This window comes from Grammomys surdaster, unplaced genomic scaffold (assembly GCF_004785775.1).
Source record: "Grammomys surdaster isolate TR1022 unplaced genomic scaffold, NIH_TR_1.0 166, whole genome shotgun sequence".
NCBI lineage: Eukaryota > Metazoa > Chordata > Mammalia > Rodentia > Muridae > Grammomys > Grammomys surdaster.
This window is the reverse complement of record NW_021604614.1, coordinates 3,771,987-3,782,767: the sequence shown is the minus strand read 5'-3', so window position 1 is coordinate 3,782,767 and position 10,781 is coordinate 3,771,987.

Here is a 10,781-nt window from a genome sequence, read left to right as displayed (position 1 = left end):
CCTCTCTCCTCTCTCCTCTCTCCTCGCTCCTCTCTCCTCTCTCCTCTCTCCTCTCTCCTCTCTCCTCTCTCCTCCCTCTCCCTCTCCCTTTCCCTCTCTCCCTCTCTGCTTCTCTTCTCCCCCTCCCCCTCTCTCAGAAGCCGTGTGGTTCCTCAGCTAGGGGTGGAGCTTTGTGGCTCCCTCACCCATCGGTGATGGTAAGTTGACTGCCTTGATCCCTTCTGCATGGAACTGTTGGGATGGATCAGGTCTTTGGCTCAAGATAAAGTCATCTAAGACACCAAGATAGATGATATCTTTGGGACCCAGCCCCTTCACAGACATGCAAACTGAGTGTTCTGCACTTTTTGGAAGTCTGCTGACTCCTTGCCTCAACAGAGAAGCTTGACCTCGGCATCTTGCTGTATTAATGGTCGGAATCCCACCCATACCCTGTCTCATCCCACTCCCCGCCGCCCCCATAAAACTTTGCTCACTGAAATCCCTCTTGCCTGCAACAGTTCATTTTTTCCTTAATGTCCTCCCGCTACTCTCCTGCCCAACTGAAATCATCCTATAAAACTCCAAACTCCTTTTGGGCAGTGCTGCTTTCTTTTGGGGACAGCTAACAAGTTTCGCCCTTCGGCCTCAGTGTGACTCTGGTGGTCAGGTTCTCTTGTTAAGCAGTACAGTAACCATAACTGCTGTGAGTTCATGAATGCAGCGGCTGTCATGTCCAGGAGATAGTGTTTCCCTCCAATCCCCCCTGAACTCTGGTTCTTCCAACCTTTCTGCCTCCACTTTCCTGAAGTTCCCTGAACCTCACAGGGAGGGTGTGTGATGTAGTGCCCCATGTACACCTGAGCACTCTGCTGACGCCGGTTCTCTGCATTCTGACCAGTTTAATTTTTCTCTTTGAAAGTCACTGTACAGGATCACCTGAGTGACCGTGGGTTTGCACCTGTCCACTGGTGCCTGGTGGTCTCCTCCAGTGAGCACACAGCTGAAGACAATGACTCCCCCTCCCCCACAATCCATCAGCAGCTGAAAAGTAAGGCCCCACAATCCCTTCCCTGAACCATGATTGACTGACGGGTTCAGTTTGGTGAAGACCCATTTCAGACAGCCACAGCTGAGCTGTAATTTTAGAAACTTGATCTTTAAACTAAATGAGCGTGATGTATCATGGTCTCCAGTTTTAAAGTGTTTTTCTGTCTTTGGTGATAGGGATCAAACCTGGAGTCTCATACATCCTGTCAAATGCTCTACTACAGAGCTATATTCCAAGCCTCCAATGTTAAATGTTTACTCATTCATTCATTCATTCATTCATTCATATTCCTTTGCATAGATGTATGTATGTTCACAGTGGCAAAGAATAACCTTGGTTGTCATTTCTTGTGTGCCCTCAACTTGTTTTATTTGAGACAGTTTTTCAGTGGCCTGGAGCTCCCCACTAGACTAGGAAGACTGAGTAGGCAACCCCAGAAGTTCTTCTGTCTCTGCATCTCCAGTGCTGGGCTGGTTTCATTTGGGCTCTGGGGTTGAATTCAGGACCTTATATTTGAAAGACAAACAAGTGTACTGACTGAGCCATCTCTCTGGCCCCTTAAATGTTTAGTTTTGATTGACAATTGTACATATAGCGTTTATATTAGGATTTCATTGTATACATTATGGGGTACAGTATAGTATATAAATTCATGTGCATATATGATACATATGTAGTATAGTAATCAAATCACTTTCAACTACTGGCATTTTAAGGTTAATACCTGAAACAAGCTAGCATGATATCATAGTATAGTCTCCAATTTTAATTAATTAATTAATTAATTAATTAATATATTGTTTTCCTGAGGTAGGGTCTCATGTAGCCCAGACTGGCTTCAAACCTGCTATATAGCCACAGATGATGCTGAACTAGAGATACAGATGTCTCAACCTCCTGAGTTCTGGAAGCAGCAGTATGTCTGGCTCCTTTCTCTTGATTGACACATAACTACATGTTGTATAAACTGACACATAATTGAATATATTTATAGGGTACACTGTGATGTAAGTAGCCTATCCATCACCTTAAACAGTTATCATCTCTTTGTGGAGTGAACATTCAAAGTCATGTCTTCTAACTACTGTAAGTCTGTAATGGGTCATTAATAATTCTATCCACACTAATGTACAATAGAACATTGGGACAAAGGCGTCCTAACTGCACCATCACACACATTGCCTAGTCTGTCCCCTTGCCCATGTCTCTCCACTACTGTCTCTCCTCTTCATTTACTACTGTATGTAACGACATGAAATCAGTATTTCAAGGGCCAGTGCAATGACTCAGTGGGTAAAAACACATACTGCGTAGACCCACAGAACCCACGTAAAGGTGGAAGGAGAGAACCAACTTCACAGTTGTCTTCTGATTTCCAAATGTATGCCTTGGCATGTGCATGCCCATAGACACATTGTATACATACATACATACATACAAATATACATACATACATACATACATACATACATACATACATACTACCACTTTTATTTCAGCATGGTTGACAAGAACTAAGGTATGGAGCCAACCTTAGGGAAAATGTGTAGACACATGGTTACACACACATACAATGGGATACTATTTGTACACCAAAATGAATGTATTCATCTATGCCAATTATGACCTCCTGTAACGTGTGACAACTCAGACAGGCCTGGAAGGCACTGTATTAAAAGAAACAACACAGGCATTACATGATTGCCTTCATGTATAATTTAGAAATATTGATCCTCATATTTTTTGTGTGCATGCATAAACTGAAGAAATGTGAAGATACAGCTCCAAGTCCTCTGATGCTCAATAGAATTTCTATGAGTTAAGTCTACTGAGGACCCAGCCAAAGGACTTCATGGGGTTCAGGCTTCAGAGGATGAATGACTTCTCAGAAATAGATGAAGCTAGGAGTACCAGAACAAACAAGACAGGATTCCAAGTATAAGGCGTACAGATGCCTCATGTTCCTGGGATCTACCGTGTCTCTGGAGATGGAATTATGGAGCCAAGAATGTCTAAGAGACATCAATGGTAGAGAAAAAGAAAGGGCTGCACAGAGCCAGAGGAAATGCTGCTGTCACAAGCCAGATGCTGAACTAGTGTCAGGTGAAAGACTTTTCCTGGGTAGATGACAGATAGGGAACCTATGACAGACCAAAGTAATGGTTACACTGAAATCTAACTTGGTCAATCAGTGCATTATTACTGGCCTTCCTAAGAGGAGTCTAGATATGATGGGTTACTTACAGAAGGAAGCAGGGGTCACTCAAAAGCAGACACATCACCAAAAAGCCCATCTCAACATGGGAGGTGACCCCCTGAAAGTTGCATGTCTGGAGCCCTCTGAAGGACTTGCAGGCAGAAAGGCCCAAGAATCTTCTCTCCACAGCTTGGCTGGCCAGGGTCTCCTCCCACTTCAGCTGTTTCAGGTCCTATATCTTCTCTTAAATCTTGGAAGTTTCGGCTTCCTCAGGTATGTGAACTTTGTTCTTTGCTAAGACTCTCATGAGTCTCCAGGAAGAATGTTTCAATTTGGAGGCAACTACTGTACAACGAATGGTTGGACTGTGCTGAGATGTACCCTATTCTTATCTTGAGTTCTGGTCCTGATGCAAGGGAGGTTGTCTGCTTTTGAGGCTGCTGCTGCACTGTACTGTACTCCATCAGTACAACATTTCAGATAGAAAAGGGACCTCCTGGTTCTTAAAGAATGACTTTTACTTCTACAGGACATTTTCTGAATATGTGAATATATTGGATGCCATTTTCTTTAAAAATGATTATTGATTATATATTTGTGTGTGTGAAAGAGAACGGGATGGAATGCAGTGTTGCAGTGTCAGGATCTGTTTTACTTCAAAGGACAAAGAAATGAACACAAATCAACTTGGGGGCCAGGGTTGGGGGAGGAAAGAAGAGTTGCAGATCCTGGGGTTGAGCAACTCCAAGGGTAGATGTGCCTCTCAATTTGCTGGAATCTGGTGCTAAAAAGAGTTTGTTTTAGAGGCTAGCAAGATGGTTATGAGCACCTGTTGCTCTTGCAGAGGCTGAACCAGAGTCTTTCTTTGCTTCCCCAATACTAGGGCTTCAAGAACACCTCAGTGGAAAGTTTCATGCTGCGGGGGGGGGGGTGTCTAGAGCTCAGAACTCAAAGCTTCATGCTTGTTCAGCAAACACTTTACCATCTCCTCAGCCCCGTCCTTGAGAATATCATGAGATTTCCATCTTATTTCAGCTCCACTATTGAATAAAAACATCATTTTGTAAACTGTAACATGCAGGGATTTGAATGAGAAGTCTCTCACATCGGCTTATGTATTTGATGAACATTTGGTCCCCAGTTGGTGGTGCTGTTTGAGGAGGTTATGGAACTTTTAGGAGGAGCAGTCTTGCTGAAGGAGCGTTATCACTCTTGGTAAGCTTTGAGGGTTGATAGCTTCACCCTACTCTCTGTTGTATTTCTTTCTGGTATAGATGGAAATGCAATCAGCCAGCTTCCTGATCTTTATGACAGGACACACCTTCCATGCCATGAGGATCACTAACCCACTGGAACAACAAGCCAGAATAAACACTTTCATCCCTTTGGCTATTCTATTTTATCATAGCAGCAAAAAAGTAACTAATACGAACCCATAAGTTACTAGGTTACTTTCTTTTCTTGTTGTGACAAAATACCTAGCAAAAGCCCATGAAGGATGGTGCTTCCTTCTCATGGCTTAAGAATGGTACAATCAGTCATAGAGGTCAGGAGGTGCAAGGGTGGAGGGTAGGGTGGGGGGTGGGGAGTGGGGGACGGAGGTGGAGTGGGGGGGTGGGGTAGGGGGATAGCATGGTGGAAGGGCTATGAGACAGGAAAGTGCTTCTTCCTCAAGGCTTAAAAATGGTACAGTCTGTCATGGGGACTGGGGGAGGCATGGTGGCAGGAAGAATAGTACAGTCCAGTCACGGTGGGGAGGACATGGTAGCAGGGATATAGGCAGCTGGTCACACGGCATCCACGGTCAGGAAGCTGAAAACAGATAAGAAGCAGGACTTAGTACTTAGACCACCCAGATCTTCTCTCAGTTACCTACTTCTTCCAGTGAAGCCCCTAAAGTTTCAACAGTCATCAAAAAACAAAACAAAACAAAACAAAACAAAACAAAACAAAACAAAACAAAACAAAAAACCACCAGATGGAGACCAAGTGTTCAAACACACAAACCTGTCAGGGACATTTCACATTCAAATCACAACATTCCTTAAGTTAAGTTTTCTCTCCCTCAGCTCATGACCTTGCCTGTTCTTCTAGCACAGTTTGATGACCTCACGGCTCCCTCTGCTGCTGCTAATTCACCCCTACCCCTTGAGGCCTGGAGAATCTTCCTCTGGTCTGGTCTAAGACCCACTGTCTTTTTGGAATCCACTTCAAGAAATCTTGGTAATCACATTGAACTCCATTTAGCCTTGGAATTTTATTTAGAAAGAGACTTTAGGTACAGCTTCAGAAAGTTGCAATGTTTACATTGTCATAAGATCATAAGGTCCAACAAAGGGCTCCATCCAGGATGCATTTCATACTCTGCTGGTGCTGTCTTGAAATTGTATCTGTTGGTCTGTCTGTCCGCCTATCTTATTTGTACATTACATAGAAAACATGGGGGTGCTTGTTGTTATGAGTTTAACTCACTCAAACCTGAATAAATGAGACGTAAGCGAGGGGCTTGTTATGAACAAAATATAGGAAGCAAGTGTTACTGCAGTTATTAGGGTCAGAGCCTGGCTCTGGCAGCCCTCACAACCTAGCATCAGATACCCACACTCACCGAGCAAGTTAAAGAAGAAAGTGACATTGAAACTCAGAGAAGTTTTATTTGTGTGTGTGTGTGTGTGTGTGTGTGTGTGTACATACCTATATGTTCCTATTCTCTTGCTTGTGGGATTTTACACATTGGATACATTCCTCAAGTAATCTCCAGTTTAATTGTCATTTGGAGATAGAGTCTGGTCTAGTTTCATTTCTGTTGCTGTGATAAAATACCCCAACAAAAGACAACTCATGAGAGGAAGCAGTTCATTTCATCTTAAATATCCAAGCTATAGCCCATCATTGTGGGGAAGCCGAGGCAGGAACTTAAAACAGCTAGCCACATCACATCTACTGTTGAGAGCAGACAAAAACAACTGCATGCATTCTCACTTGCTTATTTGCTTGACCTCAACTGAATTTCTTCATTCTTAAATAGTCTAGGGTTCTCTGCCTAGGTAATGGTGCTGCTCAGAGTGGGCCAGGGCTTTCCGCATCAATGAATTTAAGCTAATACCTCATAGACATACCATATGCAGACCAACCCAATGTAGACAACCTCTCATTCTGAGATTGATTATTCTAGGCTGTTTCAAATTGACAATTAGAGCGGTCCATCACATGGCCTCTCACTAAGCCTGCTATCTGGCAATTATGCTAGACTAGTCGGTCAGTGGACCTAAGTAATCTGTCTGTCTTTACCGTATCATTGCTGGGATTATAGGTGAGCATTGTCATGCTCATCGTTTTTTTGTGTGTGCTAGGGACAAGTTCAGGCTCTCACATTTGCATGGCAAGCACTTTATTGACCAAGCCATCTCTACAGCCGCCATGGCTCTACTGATGATGGAAAATTCTGTACTGACCATAAACTGAGAGCCCAAGGGCCACACAACTATGCTGTGTCTCAAGAATTCTGCTGCCCTCCTAGCAGGTCTCCCAGCATGTAGCTATGTAGATATGTCATCCAAACCCACTGACCTCATGGTCTCTTCCAACTCAACGTGGGGCAAATGTTCTATCTACATCTTCACTCTCTCCAGAGACTTCATCTTTTCTTATTAAAAAAAAAATACAGTATCATTTCCCCCAGAGGATCCCATGCCTCTTACATAGGACTAGAAGAATTTTTGCAGCTCAAAAAGTGGGGCAGGAATCTGCAAAATCTCAGTTTGAGAATGTCCAAGTTTCATTTACCTGGGGAAGTTATGACCTAATCGTTTAAGGACTGCCCTTGTGCACACACTAAGGGATGCATTTCCATGATCTCCTAGGCAGTCCTAGGTCTAAGCAAACTGACCATCAAGATGAATCCAGTGCACTAGTAGATGTGCCATCAACTACTTCTGTCTGTTATCCTATTTCCTACTACTGCCCCATCCAAGGCTCTGTGCCTTTTGCTATTGGTTGTCTCTTGTCTGAGATATTCATTCCATATGTATTAATGTGACCCTTACTTGAGCTTCAGGGGCTTGCTTTCTTTGACCACAGCAATCAAGGTATCAATATCCCTTGCACAGGACTGCCCTGCCCCTTTTCTTCCAATCCTGACTTATTCTTCTCCATCTCTCAGAATCATTAGGTAAAATGGCATATTTTCTTTGCTTATCTATCCCTGTCTACTCTTATCCATGCCTGTCTACTCTGAGATGGCAAAGGCTTCCACTTGTTGTAAATTCTTTATCACCCAGACATTGCTTGGTACACCACAGACACTTGGTATTTACTTGTTGACTGACTGAATGAATGAAAACATAATTGTGCAGATGTATGGCATTTTCTACTTCCACATTTTATGTGTATTTAATTTCATAGAGATGTTCCCACAACCCACTCATTTTTTTTCTGCTTAATAATAGATTCCAATAATCTCTCTATGACAGTACATAAAGAAACACACCATTCTCTTTTGATGGCTGCAGTAGGATTCCGTGGTATAGCTATAATAAAGTGTGTTCAACCAGTTTTCTGCTGATGGAGTTGGCAGGGTTATCCCCCCTCTTTCCTGCTTCAACAATGCCGGCCAGCACTTCGCTGAAGCAGTGTATTTCCCTAGAATAAACACCAAGAGTTGAAATTGCTTGGCAAAAAATGGTGATAGAAAATTTGACAGCTCATTTGCATTTCCACCATTCTTCCTTCTAGGTGAGGCTGTTTATAATCTCATACTCTCTACCCCTCCCTGCATTCCCCTGCCACCACCCCCCATGATAAGAAGATTCTAATAAGTTGGTGGCAGCACAAATGGTGTGAGCATATCATTTTGTGATGCTACAGACAGATGAGCCATAAGCTGAAGTTTCTGAACAATCAGTCAGGACGGATATTCTGATTCTCAACTCCATCGGCATTTCAAATCTGCATCCACCAAATTGGAGCTTGATTGTATTTCCTCTCATGTGTTTTCACTGGGTCAGTGATGTTCTTTAGTGATATCATTGACTCCTTGCTGACAGAAGCCAGGAGTCCTAGGAGCTTACCAATGTCATCTCTTCTTCTGGCACATTAAATTCATTGCCTATCGTATTGACCATGCCAATATGTGGTGACTTAGAGTTGTTGGAAGGCTGAGCTCATACTATTTTTGTGTGAGCTGTAGTGTTATTTGTAACGGAAGACGAAGTTCTGCAAATGCAAGAGGACTAAGACAGATGGAGGGAACAAGTTACTCTTGCCGTTTTTTTTGTTTGTTTGTTTTTATTCTTGTTTACGAAATGTGGCTTTTATCAAAATCTTGAAGTGAAAACACAGGAGGTTCTCTTCCCTTTTGCTTTGTGGCAAGCACAAACAGCTGTAGTCAGAGCTGAACTACTTCACAAAAGAAAGACCCCTCTGTTAGAGATGGTGACACGTCCCTACAGTTCCCGCTGCTTAGTACCTTTAAACAGGAGGATCACAAGTTTGAGACCTGCCTTTTCTGTAGAGTGAGTTCTCCAGGAAACTTAATGCAATCCTGTCTCAAAACAAAATGTAATAAGAGGACTTGGGTGGATTTGTGCTCTGTGGTGAGACCTTTGCTTAGGACATCTCCGCTGAGGGGCTTGGGTGGGACTCAGCACTAGAATGCTTGCCTAGAGTCTCCAATGAGTGGGACATATCAATTGCAGAACTCAATTGCCTAGAACTCCACAGCGAGGGCCTGGAAGCATGGCTCAGTGGTTGAGTACTTGCTTAGCGTACCCCAGAATAGGACTGGGGGCATTATTCAACAGTAGAACCCAGAATCCTCCAATGAAGTTATAGGTTGTGGGATTAATGGTAGAACATTTGCCTGGACTCTCCCAATGAAGGGATGTGGATATTGTTCACCAGTAGACCAACCTGCCTAGTTTGTGTGAGCCCAAAAGATAGATCTCTCCTATTTTCCAGTTCTTTAAGATCAAAACCCATTTGATGTTACCTTAGGATCATGAAGAATTCTTTCTTCATAAATATGCATGCAGGTTTAGTCTCCAGTCCCAGTGTGTGTTATTTCTTGTGTCATAGCTTTTCCACTGTTCTTCCAAAGACAAGCCAAGGCAGAATCCGGACTCTGTAAACTTTGATAGTCTCCCTCCAGCTCTTAGCTTTATACATGCTTCTGTGGATAGGGATGATTAAATGCCTTTCTCAATAAAACACGAGGCTGTTCCCTTAAAAAGAAAAGTGCATGAGGAGGATCATAATTCTTGATTTATTCTAAGATATAAATGATAATATGTTGTCAAGGAAGTTGATAAAGTCACCCTGTCATGATTAATACAATCTTGTATGGTTTGTGAGGACATTATACACTCAAAGCATTTTGAATGGTGTAATCTCATTCAGCCCCTGTAGTAATCTTAGGTAGGAAATGGGATACTATGATTTTTAAAATTCATTTTGTATATAAGCTCTTTAGAGATCAGCTTTATCCATCTGTTCTCTGTTTCCATCTGACCCACTTAAAAGCTAACCAAGAAGCTGGAGAGACCGTTCAATCAGTAACATGCTTATCACACAAACATGAGGAACCAAGTTCAATCCCCACTACCCATGTGAAAATATCCAGGAAGGATGATTCAAGCCTGCACTTCCAGTGTTGACAGGTAGATAGAGGAGAGTGATCTCTGGTCAGCCAGTCTAGATGAATTGGTGAGCTTTGGGTTCAGTGGTATGCTATAGGTTCAGTGATTTATCCTATCTCAAAAAATAAGATGGAGACACTGGATAAATGATTTTCTGCTCTTACAGAGGACATGAATTCAGATCCTAGCACCCACATAGGGTGGTTCACAACCACCTGTATCTCTAGGTACAGAGGCTCTAATGCCTTCCTCTGCCCCCCCCAACATATATACACATATCTCTTACATTAATAGACATAAAAATAAAATTTTCAAAATAAATAAGTGGGAGAGAGTGATAGAAGTAGATACCAGATGTTGATTTCTGGCCTCTACACATGTATGCACCAGAACACACATGTGTACACATGTGAGCACATCCATCACCCCACATGGACAAGCTAACTGAATGTCTCAAGATGTTGAAGGTATTTAAACTCCCACATAGCGTTCTACCTTTTCAAGACAGGCAGCAGCCAGGCTTTCCAGAGTCTGCATCCGGGTCATGATGCCTCCTTGGCAACCTGTCAAGAGTTGTACTCAACTTAAGCAGAAGACCATGCAGATGGATGTAGGAGGTGGGAGATGGGGGCAGTGGGGAGAGGGCAAGACAAGGCAGCTGCCATCCAGTGAGCTTAAAAGAAAAATCAAACATGAAATAATGGAGGTGACAGGAGAGACCATAATGAAGTATATAAACCTGGGTAAAGCGGCGCAATGGGCAATAAAATATGAAATAGGATGGAAGGGGGCGAGCACACTGCAGTCACATAGATCATGAATGCATTAGGCAGAGGAGACGGTGAGAGGGAGGAGGGCAAGCCAGGACATCTCCTGGAACTCATTAGAGGAGACGCCTTGTGCTTTTGGGGGAGCCAGA